General features: G+C 39.9%; 2 long non-coding RNA genes across 7 annotated transcripts in view; one reads left to right on the plus strand and one right to left on the minus strand.

Moving 5' to 3' along the window:
• The window catches only part of LOC111863688, a 10,389-nt gene extending 5,385 nt beyond the window's left edge, over positions 1-5,004 (plus strand). For all 3 annotated transcript variants that reach the window (XR_002842649.2, XR_002842648.2, XR_002842647.2), the window contains 2 exons: positions 3,941-4,023; positions 4,397-5,004. This is a non-coding gene — a long non-coding RNA (uncharacterized LOC111863688). The remainder of the gene's footprint in view (positions 1-3,940; positions 4,024-4,396) is intronic.
• LOC111863687 lies at positions 4,770-16,665 on the minus strand. 4 transcript variants are annotated; one of them, XR_004512937.1, is made up of 8 exons: positions 16,458-16,665; positions 16,004-16,134; positions 15,622-15,807; positions 15,371-15,552; positions 14,437-14,524; positions 13,090-13,271; positions 5,620-5,686; positions 4,770-4,858 (listed from the first exon to the last, which is right to left on the minus strand). It is a non-coding gene; the product is annotated as an uncharacterized LOC111863687 (long non-coding RNA). The 4 variants fall into 4 exon arrangements; XR_004512936.1 differs by having other exon boundaries at positions 15,371-15,526; positions 16,458-16,663; XR_004512935.1 differs by having other exon boundaries at positions 15,371-15,523; positions 16,458-16,660.
• Between the last annotated feature and the right edge of the window lie 4,241 nt (positions 16,666-20,906).

Genomic DNA, 20,906 nt, shown 5'->3' on the forward strand with positions numbered 1-20,906 from the left:
AGGTTGATGCATTTGTGCATGTCGTACTAAGCAAGGTATAAAAACAGTTGCTTTATGAGGAATTAGTTCGTACCATTGAATATTTGACGCAATAGACAAGGTGTCGCAGAAACCGATGTTGCTATAACCAAGTTTTACTGTATATAATTTTTTTTACTTAATCAGAAATGCCTGCAAAATTCTTCTTTAGCACTGTCTGTCCAATGTTATGTATGGTGGTAATTTATTGCCATTTGTGGTTATACACAGCAGGACAGTAACACAACTTTTTACCTTGTGAGTTTCAGTGCCACTTGTTTTTCTTCGAAATGTATGTTGTGTGAGGCATGTCAAAAAAAAAACTGCAGAGTAGTTTCAAATTCCAAAGGAAGTTTTTAACTAACTTTTGTCCTTTGTTATAATAAATTTTTCATGGCATCCAAGTCTAGCCTTGAAGGGTGTGTATTGTTTCTAGCACATTCTCTTGCTTTTGACATCAAGGCTTTTGTAGTTATAGGTACTCCTTCATTTCGTAAATCTTTGAAATATTCTATAACAGAGTAATCAAACTCAAGATTTGTTTTCATACTTTGCCAATGACATGTACATGACTCACTCACTGTCTGCTTACTACCTGCTGCAGGATTACTTATCTTTCAGCACAGAATGGCTCTTCTTTTGAATGTAGTATCATATCTAGAACACTTCTCAGTGGGTAAAACTGATAGAAAACCAAAAGCTGGGGTGGGATGATGTGTTCTTTGCAGGCTACCCCATGGACAGTTTGAAAACTGGTGAATGATTCCTCAAATTTAAGATGCACCATAGTTTTCAGTGTTTTATTTTCAAAAAATTTTTACACAAATGCTGTAGCAAAAAGTAAAAGACTTTTCTCTAACTTTCTTGAACTCTGTATATACATTTCCATATTTCCATTATGTGTCCGCACTCCACTTCATTAGTACAGATAATTGGGAATATACTTTTGTATGTTATGAATGCAATAGCTGCAAAAGACCTTTTGTCCTATGCAGAGAAGCCAGGAAAGGGATTGGGAACCCCTGTTCTAGGCAGTCGAGATAAGGCTGGGGTCTGAGCTGGTTGTTGTGGGGCCCATGTGCAGAGTAGTGAGGGCATGAATGATGTGATATTTTAATAAATAAAGGAGAAGGGTGACAGGGTTTAATGATTACATTGGCCACATATGAGATGACAGATGAGTATGGAGGGAGATTTGGCAGGGGAACTGAAGCACTCGGATGCGAAAAACAAAGAAATAGTTTATTTTGTGGGATGGGGTGAGACTGATTCGACCTGGTACATTGGCCACCAGTTGTACCAGCCACATATGAGTATGGAGGGAGAATTGGCAGGGGAAACTGAAGCACTCGGAGGACACCTGCCCCAGTGCCACAGGCCGACTGTATATTTTCAAGGAGATGGTTTGGTAGGGATGCAAGAGATATAGGGTGGAGGCCATGCTGCCCCCTGTGGAAGGGACTGACTTGATCATCAGGCACCAGGATGGCTGGGGGGGGGGCACTTGAACAGTATGAACTTGCCCCATGAAATCCAAATGCGAAAGTTAATGGTGAGATGCTTCCACGTGTACAGAAATAAAAAAAGACATTGTTATATGAATACTGTATTGTCCATTGATTGAGGTATATTTGATATGTATCTGCCATGTTATTGTTCTGATCTTAATAGTATGCATCCTGTTGTTTGTTATAAACAAGATACATAAAATGTATACAAATGTATGCAGTCTACAAAACAATAGTCTGTATTTAAAACAAAGTAGACACTCGTATCAACATTTGTTTTTACTGATGCTACATGTTTCATTTAAATTTTATAATTTTAACTGAAAGACTGAATTTATGCATTTAAAAACACTCAAGTGCACAATAAGGATCCTTATTGAAGAATTAGATGGAATTCACCAACTGAATCTGGTATAATTGTACGCCTGATGATGACCCAGTATAAGGGTCGAAACATGTAGCGTAACTAAAAACAATGTTGATACAATGGTGTCTACTTTGTTCTACGTACAAAATATTGTTATGTAGACTGTATACATTTTATGTACATTGTTCTGATGTTAGTGTCAGCTGAACCTGGAATCTACAGGCCAGCTGATACTTTTTGGCCGGTGTCCTTTACTGTCTGCGCATGAGAGCAAGTCTATGCTATGAACTTATTTTGTCTGCAGAGAGAACATTCATAGGCTGGCTGCTTGTGAAGTTGCTCTCCGACTGCAGGATGAATTTAACTGGAACTTTAGTCCTATCAGTCACGGTTCAGGCTTTTTAACATCTTATTATGAACTAGTTTACTCACAGTACTCGTATGCTGCACTACACTAGCAACGTTAAATTAAAATACACATAAACCTAACACAATACTAATTATTTGTCTAACAGTTCCACTCCAAACAAGTCACCATTTTTGCTGAGTTCAGTTGTATCATTATCACTGGAGTCAAGTCTGGATAAGGTGGAAGTCGTCATACCGTGTCCATATGCAGCCATTATGTTGTCCATTACAGAGATTTTGTGGAGGGGTTTATGTGCCTTTATCAAGTTATAGAGCTGAATTTTGAGCATTCCATCATGAAATGGCAAATTGTTCACTGTAAGCCACTCCATCATCTTGGCCTTCATGGTCTGGCTGGTTGGTGCCTTATTAAACTGCACGTTGTGATATGGGGCATTATCTACAAGAGCTGATTTTGGAGGCAAATTTGGAATAAGTTTTTCTGTTAGCCACTTCTGATAATTTGTCGCATTCATTTCGCTATGATAGTCCCCGGTCTTGAGATGAGATTTAAATATCAACAGTGGCCCGGGAATGAAGCCAGTTCTGCCTCCCGCATGCACAATAATCAGCCTCTGGCCCTTCAATACGGGTGCCATGTACCATGATGGAGTTTTTAGGTCTGGTGTGACTGCTGTGAATGAAGGTCTTGTCCTCATAAATTATAGTCTGACCTTCTTCCCTGTACTTCTTTATTGCATGCAAATATGCTACTCTCTTCAACCTAATGTCATCCCTCTTGATCAAGGCACCCCTGTTATTTTGCATTTTCTTCCATTTAAAACCCATCTTTCATAAAATCAGTTCCAGACTGGTACTACCTCCCTTGAAATTTATGGTTTCCCTGAGTTTTGGCAGTAGTTTCCTCACAGTAGGCACAGTTTCTTCTTGGGTGTAGAAGTCAACGCTGTCTGTCGAATCACATATATATCGAAATCATCTGGATTTGTTATCCGTTTAGGTACAGAATGGTGTTTACTGGGAGTTCCGAACATAGCGCCTTCTTTTCCGCATCGAGAACCTTCATTCAGAATTCTCCGTAAACTTCTTTCTGAAACTTCAGTTGACCTTGCCGACTTTTTTCTTGTACCTTTCTTAACGGTATCAATACATGACCTGCAGCCACTTCACTTTTCATAAATGAATGGACGTTATTTACAACCTCTCGGGTCTGGCTATGCAATGTTTTGTTACTGCCCTAAAAGAAGTATATCAATTAAAAACAAGCAACTGGCACATGGGAAAAGCACACAGTATCTACTAGTAACAGCGATCCTATGAGCTCAACGTCCACCCTCTTACAGAGGCAACATAGTGTCGCTGCGCTTGCTCACCAATCTTAGGCTTGCCAACTTGCGTCAGACCACTACGCATCAGAGATCCACCAGCCAAAATCGGCCATCCCACCTATACTAAACAGCAGGAATTCTTGTGATAAGACTGTTAATGTTACTTCCTGTCTCATAGCATGAAGTCATGTTTGTATTCATGAGAGCAGGTCATCAGCCATGAGCTCCTCAGTCCTCTACTATGAGACAAGAAGCAAAGTAGACTCAATTCCTACCATCACCAGAAACTTCTAGAGAGCATTTAAAACTGATTATGCTGTGTTCCACTAATGTAACATTTTGCCCTGCAGATGGCCAGGAGGAGGAAACACGATGCTTACATGGGGCCCCTGAGGTGGTGTAATATCTGCATGTAGAATTCTACAGAGAGGAGGTAAATTGAATTTATAAACATGTGGATATAATAAAGTTTAATTAACTTCACTGAATATTATTAAGCTGCATATTTCAAGTAGACTGCAGTTCTTGCAAATGTCTTGTATGAGTCATATGCCATTGTAAATAAGTTTAGATGTAAGGGTGTATTAGAAAATGTTGATTGCCATTGTATTCATCACATACATTGGCTCTTTTCAGCCATCTTCAGATTTTCACTGGATGTTGAAGTTTAAAACCTTAGCATGCAGTAAGAATCTGCTGAAGATGGCTGAAAAGAGGCAATGTATGTGATCGATATGTTTTATCATGTATTTTATTTCAAGTAGGGGAATGGAAACTAATGCTGGGTTTTCATGTTTGCTTTGCAGGGAGGATGATGAGAAGTACAAGAGTTCCTGCATTGGAGAGGACGTGTGTGGGGTGCCATGGAAATTCATTTTCTACGAGATAGTGCGCAACAGAAACTTTAATTCTTTTTGGCGTCATAAAACCACTGCTCCTGCTTCCCTCCTCAGAGTGCATACACACTTCCTTCTAATGCATTGCAAATTTACACACATTTCAATTAAAAACAGAATTGCTTTTATTGTAATGTAACAATTAATTTTTGTAATATATATATATAGTGTTGAATAATGTTTGATGTTATGAGGTGTCACGGTGTAATTGAGTGATGAAATAAAAGGTGTGGAAGTTTGCTGCAATGTGATGCTGAGAAGAAGTGAAGTTCCTTGTGCGCACTATCTCGTAGGAAATAAATTTCCATGGGGCCCCACACATGTCCTCTGCAACGTGAAGCCATCCATGAGTATCCTTGTGATCTCCCCAACCTGCAAACAAACAAGAGAAAATTAGAATTTGTACACCTCACCTTGCAACTTACTGGCCATCTTGAGATAGGGCCAGTAAGTTGCTCTGAAATATGAATGCTGTAAGAGAGCTTTCAGTCACAAATAAACACATTGTACAAATAATATTCTTGATGCAGCCCACTCTTTTTCTCCTAAAGACTTTGGCAGGCGTACATCTTTTGCAAAAAAAAAAAAAAAATTAAAATGCAGTGCTATTTTTATATGTAGCAAATCTCATACAAGTCAAGCTTAAATACTTGGTCTACTCCATTCTAAAGCATCCCCTCTGCCAGTGCATCATAGTTTTGGACTGTCTGGTCAACCATCAACATACACCAATAGCCCAACAAGTTCTGAGCTCGCATCTTTTGTTACGAAGCAGCTCCATTTTGTTTCAGTAACATTCTAATTGCAAAATGGGTATCATGTATTCTCCCAGTATTTGGGTTCACACTTCCCCAGTTATGACTTGACAACAAAGTTGCTGAAGGTATGGCTCAACCACTCTTTGACCTCTGCATCAGATGCAGGTGAGTGGTCAGCTATTTTACCCTTGGGGAAATAACCTCAAGTACCCAGTGGATATGAGGCAGGGTGGGCACTACAGAGAAGTCTCTTGTCCCTGCTGGGAATCGAACCTCAGCCCATAGCCACTGCACTACCCCTACTCTGCTCACTATTCAAAGAGAATTTATGAATCTTCTTGTAAATAATTTTTAAGAATACAAATAATGCATTACTTGGTCTCTATGAACTCCTCGCTCCCACGTCACATCTGATCCATGGTGTCTGTGATGCATTCACTTCCTGTGAACAAACAAAATACAATATCAGGCATTTTCAGTATTTCACAGCAACTGACTACCTCCCTCTTCAGAATCCAACAAAAGCTCATCACGATGGAACAGTAACACATTAAACACACCCTGTAATAAAGATGTATGCAGGGCCAAGGGGGTAAGGCTCCTTGTCTAGATTCAGGTCAGTGATGAGCTTCATGTTCTAACCAAACAGCCCATAGTATTGACTATGTGGGCCCAGAACCAGTCTGTGTCTCACAGTGAAGGGGAAACTCCCAGATCAAACCACAGCTGTTCAGTCTGTATCAGCCAAAGAAATACCCAGCATTTTCCAGAGACTGTTTGTTTCTTACATTTTTCACAGTAGCCTCCCATCTACACCTGGGTCTTCCCACTAAAGCTTCACTCTGATGCATGCTACATGCCCTGGCCACCTCACCATCCTCAATTTTATCCATCTAATAATATTCAGTGAGGAGTACAGTTATGAAGCTCCTCATTATTCAGTGTTTTGAAGCCTCCCATTACCTCTTCCCTTTTATGGAGGAAGTTCTCAGGCTGTGTTCTTTCCATATGTGGACACCACAGACAGACAAAATTATGGTTCTGAAAATGGCTGGAAACTCTAGCACATATCTCCCCCCACACCCACCTTTTCCTGATCATGGTGATCTGGTTCAGGATAGGGACCTGAGGAAGGCTCTTGGGTAGATGAGTGACTGGCAGCTTCTCAAGAAAGACTCACCTTGATCACACCTCAAACTGAAGTTACTTTCCCACATGTCTTAGTCAAAAGATTCAAGAATGAAATTTAAAAGGTCACTTGGGCATTATGTAAAGTGGCCTTTAAAGTTAACCAAAGGATGCCAAAATTGAAATGTAAGTTAAAAAAAGTAAAGGTGTCCCTGTAACGCCGGGGAGGCCCATAGGGTTGTGAGATGTTGAGGTTCCCACATTTTCTAGACAATCAGCTCATAGATGGTAGCAAGGTTTTCAGCCCTACGTGCTGGCCGCCCTATACCCACAAGAATATTCCTGGGACTCATTTCTGTTAGAGGCTGAGTCGACCCCAGGGCCACAGTGCAGCTGGAAGGATTAGGTCAATCGAAGAAAATCCAATGACCTCATCGGGTCTTGAACCCACGACCTTCCGGCTGGTAGCACAGTGCCTCAACCAACTAGGCTACCGCATGCCCACAAAATTGAAATGGCCTAATACAATTTTGTTTACCATATACAGTGAATGAACTCAGTCCAGTGGCTTCCACACTTCCTTGCTCAGCCACATGGCAAGGACAAATTACAGAATGCTATTCAGTTCCCCCACCCCCCCAAAATGACTGTGGCTCAGATGTGACACACTGATATGTTTAAGTGCACTGGTCTGAGAACACAGAACTTGATTGTACAGTCTTCCTCAGTCACTCCAGGCAACTGCTTGGACAGTGCTCTAAATTAGGCTGCAAACTCTTCCTTTTAAATTCACCAATCACGGTCATCATTTAACATGAACCTATGCAGCTGAAAGAACTCTGCTAAATAAACCAAACAAAAACAGTCATGGGTGCCAAAGCCCACCTACGACGCAGCCAGGGACCAGGAAAGTTTAATAGTCCATAACTAAAAAGTATTACAGAAGTAGCCATTCAACATCTTAACTACCTACAGGAGAGATGAAGCCCCTCACACATCCAGTTTCTCAAATTCAGGTACCTGTCAGCTCACTGCATGGAACTATCAGTTAGTTAATACTGTTTTTACAGAACTGTTATCACAGAAGACATCATATGCAAATCCTGAATTCTATGCCCTTAAGTTCCCCAGTGTGAAACCTACATACATACATAGCTTCACAGATCCGTTGCCCGCAATGGGCTGGATATTGAGCTCGTCAGAATAGTTCAAAGTAGTTGCAATATGCAACCAAGTCCAAGTAGACATGACCTGTATACAATAGGAATATAATACAATTAGGTATTTGCCGTATATTCATCAATAGAATAGAAAGCTTTCAAGATAAAGTCTTTCAGTCTACGTTTAAATAAATTAATATTATCCTTTAAAATATATAATTTATGTGACAAATTATTAAAAAATTTTATGCATGTATAATACACTCCCTCTTGTATAATGGATAGTCTAGCTGTGACGTGACATGTAGTCCATTTTGTACTCTATGGTTAATTTTATGTACACTATTATTTGTAGGATAATTATTTTCGTTTTCAATTACAAACATGACCATAGCATATATAAACAAACAGGGAACTGTAAGTATCCCTAATTCTCTGAAAACCTCTCTACAAGAACTTCTAGGCCTCATCGTTAACATTGCTCTAATTGCTCTTTTCTGAGCCACAAACATTCTTTTCATTGATGACAAAGAAGAGCCCCAGAAAATAACACCATATTTAAGTTGAGCTTGACAGTAAGCACAATAAGCCATTTTCAACACTTGCCTACTTACTATAGGCTGTAGTTTTCTAAGCACAAAGGTTGCAACACTCAACTTATTTATCACATCATCAGAGTANCATTTTGTACTCTATGGTTAATTTTATGTACACTATTATTTGTAGGATAATTATTTTCGTTTTCAATTACAAACATGACCATAGCATATATAAACAAACAGGGAACTGTAAGTATCCCTAATTCTCTGAAAACCTCTCTACAAGAACTTCTAGGCCTCATCGTTAACATTGCTCTAATTGCTCTTTTCTGAGCCACAAACATTCTTTTCATTGATGACAAAGAAGAGCCCCAGAAAATAACACCATATTTAAGTTGAGCTTGACAGTAAGCACAATAAGCCATTTTCAACACTTGCCTACTTACTATAGGCTGTAGTTTTCTAAGCACAAAGGTTGCAACACTCAACTTATTTATCACATCATCAGAGTATTTTTCCCAGCCCAAATGACTGTCCAGGCACACATCTAAAAACATTTACAGAAAATTTAAGTGTTTGGCCATTATATTTTATATGTAATGGATAGTCCATGGCCTTCGGGGTCATAAACTTCATTGCATGGGTTTTTTTTTTAATTTAGTATTAATTGGTTAGCTTGGAACCATCTATATAAATGTCATATCCTGTGAAGAGACAATAAAAGTGGTGTCGTCAGCATATAGCACCGTATGTGCCAACCCATTTAGAATTCTAGGCAGATCATTAATATATACATTGAACAACAAANTCTAAAAACATTTACAGAAAATTTAAGTGTTTGGCCATTATATTTTATATGTAATGGATAGTCCATGGCCTTCGGGGTCATAAACTTCATTGCATGGGTTTTTTTTTTAATTTAGTATTAATTGGTTAGCTTGAACCATCTATATAAATGTCATATCCTGTGAAGAGACAATAAAAGTGGTGTCGTCAGCATATAGCACCGTATGTGCCAACCCATTTAGAATTCTAGGCAGATCATTAATATATACATTGAACAACAAAGGACCCAGTACCAACCCCCGTGGAACTCCATGTTTGCTAGTTTTCCATTCAGAAACATATGTAGTTGAGTCTTGAGTCTCTAGTATGATTCTTTGCTTCCTGTTATATAGGTATGTTTCAAGCACTTTTAGTAGAGATCCTTTTATTCCATAGTGTTTTAATTTTTGGACAAGCAGTTCATGATTGACACAGTCAAATGCCTTAGTGAGGTCACAAAAAATCCCCAGAACCTATAGGTTCACCTCCATAATCTGAGAAGCCTGCAACTGGATCATACCGTGAGTGATATCAATCCAGTTCAATTCTACAACCCATTTATCTATGATCCATTTTACTACTATATTGTACTGCCATGTGGTTTCTTCCTTCATCTCCCTCAGTTATGTGACACAACCTCTCTGATTCAAGAGCAACTGGACTGAATGCCAAGTGTAGTGCTGGGCCACAATGAGCAGTTATTTTGCTAGGATTATTTTTGATATTACAAAATCTCAGACATTATTCGATTTATAAAGGTGAAAAGGCTTGAATGGGCTGGACACATAATACGTGCCAGCGAGAATAGAACCATCAAGAAAATGCTTAATACTAAACCAGAAGGAAATAGGAGAGTGGGAAGACCCAAGGTTAAGATGGGAAGAATGTGTGTGGCAGGACATAAGAATTTTGGGTGTAAAGAACTGGACGAATGTAGCATCAAATAGAGAAGAATGGCGAGCAATCCTGAGGAAGGCCAGGGCTCACAAAGGGCTGTCATGCCAGTGATGATGATTATTACAAAATCTCAACACTTCAGATTTTCACTCTGCGTTAAGCAGTTAAGTGGGTATGATGTCTGTATACGCCATGCATGTTTCCAACTATTCCACTGTAAATATACTGATAGTCAGCAATGCAAATTTGTATGTTGCGTTTGCTGGATCTTCTAGTTACTTCACAGTGTGATAGGAAGGCACTGATTGCGTGACAGATTTGAGGTTTTGTGAGTAAACATTACGGCATATCCTAGCAAGATGATGCATGTGAGCGATGAGGTGTTATATGAACTGTTGCAAGAGAATGAAGGTAGTAATATTTCTGAGAGAGAATACAGTAGTGACATTGAAAAAATGTGAAAATTTTGTCATGCAGTGAACAGAGTGTCAGGTCTGATGAAGAAGAAATTGTCAGTGACAACAGTAGCTTGCAGCATGGCTTATGGGCAAAGTTGGGTGTTGAGTGCCCACATTTTCCATTTACTGGCAAGCCTGGCTTAAATGCTGCTTTATATGAGCCCAGTAGCCCCCTGGAATATTTTGAGTTCTTTTGTACACCAGAAACTGCAGAAATAGCCAGTGAAACAAATCAGTATGTCCAAAAAATTTTAGAAAACATGCCTAATCTAAAACTAAAATCTAGGACCCCATCAATGGAAGTAGATGAATAGAAATTAAATAATGAAGTTGCTGGTATTCTTTGTTATAAGGACTTCACCACAAAACAGATAACAAGAACTATCTTCCCAGGTGACAATTACAAAAACACTCATATTCTTGGACCTGTTCAGTGAAAGGAGGCTTCACCTTCTACTGAAGTATTTCATTTTGTTGACAACAAAAGTTATGATGAAGCCATTTGTGGTTCCAAAAGATTATATAAACTCAAACTCACACTGGATCACCTAAATGCCAAATTTAGGGGTGTATATACCCCAGAATGTGAAGTGTCAGCAGATGAGTCTTTGATGATGTGGAATGTATACAGTTCTTCAAAACGTGCTAGATTTGGTATAAAATCATTTGAAATGTGTGAAGCTAAATCTGGCCATGTATGAATTTTATTATTTACATTGGGCAGGATATTGTTTTGAACGAGTCCCTAAAAAATGAGCCATATGGCTCAAAAGTAGTTCTACAACCAATGGCTCCTCTACTGAATCAGGGAAGCCCTTTAATCACGGACAACTGGTTTTCATGCCCAGATCTGTTCTATAAGCTGTGTAGCAAACAGACTGACACTATGGGAACCTTGCATCAAAAGAGGGTGGATGTTCCTCCTGAAATAAAAAGTACAAAACTGGAAAAAGAGGACATGTTTCAGTCTACAAAGACAGTCTAATGATAATGAAGTGGAAACATAAAAAGGATATCTATCTTGTAAGTATCATTCATGATGACAAACTGGTTCCAACTGGGGTATGACAGCGAGACATGAAGGAGCCCAAACTATGAAAAGCACTTCTGTCATTTGATTGATATCTGTTGCTTGAAATAATATTTACTTCACAAAAAGAAAAAGACAGCAGCCTATCCAGGATGTAATTTCGAGTGAAACTTATAGAAACTTTAATTCAAAATATCATATAACAGAAGTAAAACCATCAAAAACTGTCCAACCAACAACGATGAATTATCCCTCCTACACTGCTGCCACAGTGCAAAACAAAATCTCTGCCCTGTATGCTGCACAATTTCCAACATTACCATATGGCAGCCAACTTCTCAAGGCATGAAAGGGAATAGCTAAGATGTGTCTGAAGGTAAGATTTTCGTGATTATAAAGTGTACTATGGGCTGATATTGAAAACTAAACCACAATTATAAAGACCTTCAAAGTATGTGCCACTGGAGTTGAAGAAAATGTTTCTGGTGATATAATTGTTTTAGCGATGATTTCATAATCTGTGTAAAGTAACAATTTTGCAGTCAATGTTTGGAAGGACAAATACATTTTGTTGCATAGTTCATTCATTCACAGTAGGCTCAACTTGCGAAGGAAGTATAAATCAGCATACAGGCAATGAGAAACATTTGTTATCAATGAGGCAGCCAGAGGTGATGTAGGTCATAGTGAAATGTCACAACAAACAAACATGTGTGTGAGACAGAGAGACAGAGAGAGAGAGAGTGTGTGTGTGTGTGTGTGTGTGTAGGTTGGAGTTAGTTTTGCCTGTCAGCTTTTATGAATGGTGTTTCATTTCTCAACACCGGTCAGGACTGCATACAGTTAATATACCTGAGTCAGACATATCTTTGTGTTCACATACTGGGAACTGAGACGCATGTCAGTGGCACAGCTTTTGAGAATAAAGCCAAAACTACAGAGCTTTACTAAATATATATATACAGGGTGTCCCAGGAGGANGTAATGTAATGGCTATATAAATGAAAATATAGATATGTATATGACCTCTGGCAGGTACTGTCTTTGATCCCTTGGAAACCAGGATCGTGGGTTCGAATCCCACTCAGGGCATGGATGTCTAGTTTGTGTGTGTGCGTTTTTGTGTTTGTGTACAGGTAGAGGCCTTGCGATGAGCTGATCACCCGCCCAAGGAGTCCTACCGAATGTGTAAGATCTAGAAAAACCAAAGTGAACGGAGAAGTTCATGGAGGTAGGCCTAGGCCCACTGGGGCTGTGGTGCCAAGGAAAAAAAACTATGAACTCTAATTGGTCCTTCAGAGACTTTTTGTTTCATAATCATTGAAATACTGTAATTTTTAAAAAGGGAGCAACAAGTACAAAATTAAATGCAAAATTAAGAAATTTGTATGTCCAGAGAATTTACATGTCCCATTGCAGGAGAGATAAGAGTATGGAATATATACACTTAATTGGTTAGGCCTTCCAATACTGCAAACCGTTTTTCATAAACTGTATTTGTGCTATGTACACAGCAAAACCATTAAAATGATATACTTTAAATAAGTGCCTGTCCAATTACAGTCATCCCCCCCTCCACCCATTTAGGGGTCTCAACTTTAACACTAGCCCAAAGAAAATCCTGAACAAAGCAACTTAACAATGACATTATATGTCTGTGATCACTGAAGCTGAATGTTAAACATGGGAAGCCTCAAACCCAGGAACACTAAGCACTGGATCCACGCCAATGAAAGAAATGAAGGTGCCCCCCCCCCCAACTGTCAATTTGTAAACAAGGCCCATAATTAGATTCAGGTGACACACACCTTCTCTACAGGAACTCCTCACAGCTGGAGCATTTTCTGACTCTTCTTCCTCAGCATCATGTCAGTGGCCATCCTGTAGATGGTACATGCAGAGGGTGAAGGGCGACTTCAGGCATCCTTGTCCAAACCCAATGACATTCCTCCATAGCCGGAACAGAAATTTCTTCGCTGATGCCCTTGAACTGCTGTGCACAAACAGTAACCTCTGTTAGAGAGAGGCTTCCAACTCTGAGGCATGGAGGCAACCCCACAGAATGCAAACAAAGCAGCTAAATCTCCCTTGGGCGAGGACAAGTATGGTTCTTACTGCAGTTCTTCCTGCATGGTGAGCACTGTCCATATTACATGCACAGTCCATCAACAAGGGAGTACCTCCACCACCCAAGTGAATCTCACACACTACACACCTCATCAAAATAAACATCTGACATGACACGTACCTTCAGTGCGGTATGGCTCGAAGCCTGCATACGAGAGCAGGGCAGAAATTTCTGGATGTCCCTTCGCTCATCTGCGGTCCTGTTGCCGAACACTGGCTCCTAACATGTGAAGCATGCCTCCCAGTGAAGGGGAAATGAACAAGAAATCTATAATCCTACATTAATTTTGCCAAAAAATCTATATCAGTCCATTTACACAGCGATGCCTAGTGAATATCCTACTCAGTCAACAGAGGCTGAAACCCCAGCTCATGCATTCAGATAAGCAAACATGTACACACCAATGCCATGAAACTTGTTATCATTGTCAAACAGTATCGTAATTTAGGGATTTCTATTTACTATTGACTTCTCATTCTGTTCCCATGCTTTAGGCTGCCTTTTTCTTTATTCTACACACATCTGTTTAACAGCAAAGTGAACAGACTTGAAAGGATTCTGACGATGGTGTATACTGTACTTGTTTTGGACTTCACCCATCGTCCGGTATGTAAAAGACAAAAAACCACAACGTTTTGGGAGACTGGATCTGTCTCCGTCTTCAGGTGGATAGGGAAGGATAAACCTACTTGGGCCCCTTAGAAAGAGCTAGTCTCAATCCCTATCCACCTGAAGATGGAGACAGATCCAGTCTCCGAAACGTTGTGGTTTTTTGTCTTTTTGTCTTTTACATACCGGATAATGGGTGAAGTCCAAAATAAGCCAAAAGAAGTACAGCAAAGTGAACATTCCAAATTTTGTACATCTAATGTTTTCAGGGTAATTCTCCTATTCCTTCTGAACAATGCAATGTGTCCAATATAGCAATGAGCTAATTTCAGTTAACAGTTCCTAGTCACTGTTCTGGGGGAGGGTATGGGTTAGGAATATAGGAGAGCAGGAAAATGCTGCTGCAGATGTTGTGCACCTTTGGGACTTCCAGGGTGCTCCGTGCTACATCTGAATGACATCTCGCATCACTTGGTACAGCAGTTCTCTCACTCATCCCTCCAGGACTGTCAACAAATAGTACCAGTTCATTACAACAAGCACAAAAGCTGTATAGTATCTTGAAATCAACATATTGTGATGACATGACACTGTGAAGCAAGAGACCAATGTACACAAAGCGTTACACTTACTGAAAGTGAATCATCAAGTGATATACAAATTCAAGGTGGCCCTCTGACTGACAGTTTCCAAACCACATTCCCCCACCACATTGTTATCTTCTGGGTTATGACACAATATGGTCGGGTGGGTGTGTACCAACATTTCAGAGTAGTTAGTTAGTTATTAGAGAGGGTGGGTTTCCCCATGCACTTAGACCAGTATTGGTCCATTGTGCTTCACTGATATTCTACCAGTCTCTATACCCTACCGATATTGGTGCGTACCATCAGTCCCGACCGAGCCAGCGAGTTCGGCCTCTACTGGCTTGGCGGTATCTATAATGCTTCCCCCATCTATCAGAGGCGTTAGAGACTACTGTTGGGTGGGAAACTTCCTTGAACTTGGCTCAGTGACCTCCTTTGGAGATATGAGGTTCTTTTACGTGCCGTAAAGCTACGACACGGGACCCACGGCTTAAAGTCCCTCCCGGAGGACTTGTTCCTTGAATTTTTCCACCCTTAAAAATTCCACGACCTCCGCCGGGTTTGAACCCGCGTACCACAAGTCATGAGGTGGGAACGTTGCCTCTAGACTACGGAGGCCGCTTAACATTGCAGAGTAACATACTGCCTCCATCTTCAGGGTTGGAACACACCTACCAGGCTACACAGTGTCTTAACTCACGTGACAATATGAATCTCTACTGCCATGATAAATTCAAAAGCCATTCGTTCAGACCCAACACACACCTTCCCTTCATGAGCTCCTCAGAGCTGGTGTTCAGTCAGAGCTGGAGAATTTCCTGGCTGTCTTTCCACAGGAGGAGGAGGAGGGTTCAGCCCAAACCCACTTGCATCCTCCTGCAGCTGGAACATCTATTTCATCACTGGTGCCTCTCCACGCTGCTAACAAATAAGACATCATATAAAGTCTTCCACAGGCACATACTATACTTCATAAAATGTGTTTTCAACAGGCTGCATTATTACATGATGCTCACCTGTCACATGGCCACCCTGTGGTTGGTTCACAATGAATGTGTGAAGGGGAAGACGGATCAGATGCTCCTTCCTTGGTAAGAAGGCAAACTCCTCACAGACAACATGCTGACAGCAGGCAAAGAAGTTCTGGATTCTCCTTGCTTGGTTTGCACTGAATGATGTTCTTCATATAGAGAATGCAATTTCTTCAGTGGTGTCACCCCCATCCCAGAAAAATAAGACCAACAAATGTATAAACATTACTTACTTCTCAATTACAGTCCATCTACTTGTGTTTGCAGTACTGTTCTTCAATAGAAGCTCAAGCACGTAAAACCAGTTCATTAGTCCATTATCCAATGAAAATGCAAATCCAGGATTTTTCTTTTGAGAACAACTTACACCAAAACGAGTATCCACACAGAAACTCCGTACAATTAGTGTGCAGTCCGGGACTAATCCTCATTCCAGCTGCAAATGGATGGATACATCGCCTAGCACATCAATTTATTCACTGGGATGACATCAAATTCCTTTCAACAAACAACATTTATAAGTTGACTTTCAACTCTTTCACTTAATTAAACTGCCTTATGCGTGGAGGGTGATTTACACCATGCAAAGCACTTAAAATATCCTTGCTGTTTTCTTGCTTAGTAAGATATTCACTATAGTCTGACACTTCATCTAAATACTCGACTGCATAACATTCGTCTGATGCGTTGCAAAAACCAAATAAAAAGAAAATACACGGCCCTCCTTCAAACCTGGAACTTTCGGTGGAGCTCAATCCACGCCTTAATTTGCAACATCGCATCTTAAAAAATAAATACCCCAAGTAACGCCTCTTCCTTACCTGTAGCATGTTATTACATGCTTTGAAACTTTCCGATGCTACTGTAAACAGATGCGAACGGATGAGAACTTCAGTTATACTATTTTGCCACCATTTTTCAAAAACCTTTTCCTCTTCCACGCCCATAAAACTCCTCCATCTTTGGCCAGTACATTAACGAATCAAATCGCATTATTTTAGTCATATGATCCAAAGATGATTTCCCAGTGAACCAGGGGTTCTTAATGGTCAAGCCGGGATATCGGTCTGGGTCTTCAGTGTCGTAAGAGGGCCCTGATTTTGATGACATGTCATAGTTTTTTTCCTTGTATCCTATGCGATGCTCTTAAATATATAAATCTCGGATATGAGCTACTGGTTACAGAAATGTAAATTTTATAGGTAATCTTTTGTCATTTGTTTTACATTTTTAGGTTTAAGGTCATTTTTTCATTTTTGGGGTATTTTTTTGGACTTTTAAAGGTATTTCTTGTCATTTTTGGCCATTTTAGGGATTTTTTCTTCATACGTTTTCTGAAATGTAAATAACATGGAAGCGAAGTGTTCTTTCTTTTCTCCGTTAGGTCACTTTTCTGGATTTTTTCGGTCATTTTTTGAATATTTTCAGGTCATCAAAATCCGGGCCCTGCATATTACATTTTTGGGTCATATTTTAGGTCATTGTTCTGAATTTTTTCGGTCATTTTTTAAAATATTTTCAAGGCATCAAAATCCGGGCCCTGGTCATAAGCTTACTTTCCTTATTTTCAAAAGGAATTAAAGTAGACTTATTCTATCTCCATGCTGTCTGTGTGTCATTACCACTTTGACGTAAACATTACATAGTAGTACTCAATTTGAAGATCAAGCAATATCGAAAACACTGATGGGCCAAATGAATGTCGACATTCATGCAGAGACCTCCTGTTCAGCTGACAGATGTTCGTGAGATTAAGGGTCGTGCCTTATTAACCAGACCGAGCACAATGATCCTTGTTGAAACAAAACCGGTAACAGAAAATACTACTGATTTCCCCGAGTTTGTTCTCGTGTATGCAATGAAGCAGTCGACGAAAAGAAAAACAGATAAACAAGCACAAAAATTACTGATAGATATGGCGAGAGTACACCAAGGAAACTGGCAATCGCAACGCAATAGCAATTTCCGAGAAAAAATCGCAGATATCAAGCAGGCAACCATTATCCAGATCAGCAGGCGTACACTGAGGAAATTTATGTTTTATTAGTTGCTTACATCATCTTAAGTGGGTATGTTCGTCCGACATAATGCATCATTACATTTTTTAATTTCGTGCTCTTACCGTCTGAAATGGAAGGTAATAATACGATCCTGTCCTAAAATGATGGTAGCTGAGACGGCTTGAAAAAGAGAGGACGACGACCATAAGGAAAATATTGGGATGTTGTTTTAATTAAGGCAAATGTGGGATGTCATATGAAGAGACAACCACTAGTTGAACTGTCCTATAGGATTTATTGCAGCTGCACAGTATACACAGATGGATAATAATAGTGAACTGTACAATCTAGAACTGTAACTGTTAACTCCGTGTATATTCTTATGTAGCCTAGGGTCGGACATATAGAAAACGGTTACGTAATAGGTACTGCTGTTGCCAGACACCGTGTTTACAAGTTCCCTAGCAACCGCTGTTTACTCACTTTTGCCTAGCAACCGTTGTTGCTAAGCAATGACGCTTGCGTTGTCAAACTTGCTTGAATGTGGGCAGTTCCCACACAAATTTAATCAGGAAATATCACGTTCACACGCGATGCGAAATTTTTACATACAGTGCAACAAATTTAGCAAGATGGGAGACACCTGATGATGACCGCATACAGCCGAATCATGTACTGTGGAAGAAGTGTGACTGTATAATAAATTGTATTTAAGACGGAAACATATGTGAAATAAATTATATACTAATGCAACAGGATGCTTAAATGCAATATTAGGAAAAGAAAACATTGAGTGCGCCCGTTCTACTATAACAATTTAAACAGAGTAGCTTATATCGTTTCGAAAGAACTTAACCTGAATCCAGACTCCTTCGTCTCATGAGAAATTCTTTCTCAAACCAAAACTATTCTGTCCCGCCTATCATAGTTTGGGTAGTGTTTGTCATACACATATATACTAGGCTCTTGCTCAATTCACTGCACAAAAACAAAATTAGCAGCTTCGNAGTGCGCCCGTTCTACTATAACAATTTAAACAGAGTAGCTTATATCGTTTCGAAAGAACTTAACCTGAATCCAGACTCCTTCGTCTCATGAGAAATTCTTTCTCAAGCCAAACATATTCTGTCCCGCCTATCATACTTTGGGTAGTGTTTGTCATACACATATATACCAGGCTCTTGCTCAATTCACTGCACAAAAACAAAATTAGCAGCTTCGTCAACCTTTCGTGCCATCTTAAATAACAAATCAATTTGACACGCGTTAAATGATGGGGCACCTCCTCACTTCTCTCGCGCAGTAGCAGCTCACTTGGATCGGCATTTCCAACAGCGGTGGATTGGTCGCGGAGGGCGTAACGTCTGGCCTCCCAGGTCGCCAGATCTAACGCCGTTAGATTATTGCATTTGGGGCTGGATGAAGGACATTGTATACTAGGTAAAGGTACAAACACGTGAAGCTTTGAACGTACTCTGGACGCGGCGATGACAATACGTGTGGAACTGCGATATGCTACGAGCGCGGTGCATACGCGTGCGACGCGTTGTGTTGACGTGCAGGAAGAAGTTTTTGAAAATCTTATGCAAATCCAGTAGTCTTCTAAAGCACTACAGTTTAAAGGAAACAGATTGATATAAGGGTGTGATATGCAACCATTGGTATGTTTACTGAATGGGATGCTGAAAATAAAGTAATTTTGTAACATAAAATCAATGAAAAATGTTGCATAATGCAAAACTAATTGAAAAAAAATGGTTTTAGAATGCTTCTTTCCTGAAACATTAACGACTTAAAGTGTTTGTATTTATTTCTAATTTGTTTTGACTGAAGTTCAAAGAAAAGATTTTCCTTGTTTTTAAATTATTGTATCTCTTTAATTATGAGTTGGATACCATTAGTATATTAAATTTTTTTGTTCCAAATTACTTCAGGAATGCCCTCCCTAAGTGGGGGGTAAAACTTCGTGAATCACTCTGTATACAAATCGCATTTTTACCACTGCAAAGGTTTCCATGTACATTCATTCATATGGGCAAATGCTTTAACGAAAATTTGACCCCTTCATAATTTCGAGTCACCATGCATGTAAGACCGTCTCTTTCAACACGCAAGTACACACACTTCATACGCTTCCCGCACGCATGCGACATATATATATATAACTCCTTTCGTTTTGCTCCCACACTTATGTTTTTAAAATCCCTCCATGTATTAACCTTTTACGAGCAGTACAAAAAAAGCACGCATCCGTTTTTTCCTCAAGTTTCCCAAAATCCGCATAATTCCTGTTTCAAATTTCCTTTTATGGCCGACAGTCAATGTGTGTATTTTCACAAGCAGTACCTAAAATTTTTATGGCATACCAAATGAGGAGTGCGTACATGGGTCACAACACTTCAACAATTCACAGATATCAAACAATGGTGATTGTCAGGCCGCACCATAGCTCAAGCGATTAGTCTCTGGCTTCCCACCACTCTGGCCCGGGTTCCATAAAGTGGGCTTTGTGTGGACAAAGTGGCGATGGGACAGGCTTTCTCAAAGTACTTCGGTTTCCCCTGCCAATCTTCATTCCACCAATTGCCCCACAATCACCCTCACCTATCATGTGGGGCTGGTACAATAGGCCAGAAGTGGCCGCAGTACAAAGGACTTAGTCCCACCGCACTGGCAATTAAAAAAAAAGGCGATTGCCAAAATTTCCCCATACTCCATCACGAGTGTTACTGAAATTATTTTTGCTCCACTTCGCACAATTCATACATAAACATACCACAAGCCATTACAATCTCCTGTGGAACATATAAGCATAAGCACCTATGGTCATTTCAACACTTCTTTTTGATAAACTGTAGTCGGAAAACAATCCCATTATTGCATGTGAGATAATTCACGGCTCAGTCTCAAGTCATCCATCCCCTCTAAATATTGTACTAAGTAATGTCACTCTGTATTTCATCTTCTCGTAGACAAAGACTACCAAAATACCTTCATTCTGCCTTCCATTTCCATCCTGAATGGGTGTTTAATTCTGTTCACACAATTCATAATATTAACAACACAATCTGAAGAAATGTCCCATTCCTATTTGATCACAATATCCTGAGCCTCAATCACCCAACCCATCACTTCTAGAAACATACTGCAAGTTAAGAAATAGCTCCCAGTCCTTTGCAACATCAATACTGACAGCTTACACCCACTTTAGAATGTTTATTCTCTCACTTTCTATGAAACATTCACGGGCCATGTCTTTTCACGAGCATT

The sequence above is a fragment of the Cryptotermes secundus genome, unplaced genomic scaffold (genome assembly GCF_002891405.2).
Source record: "Cryptotermes secundus unplaced genomic scaffold, Csec_1.0 scaffold369, whole genome shotgun sequence".
Taxonomy (NCBI): Eukaryota; Metazoa; Arthropoda; class Insecta; order Blattodea; family Kalotermitidae; genus Cryptotermes; species Cryptotermes secundus.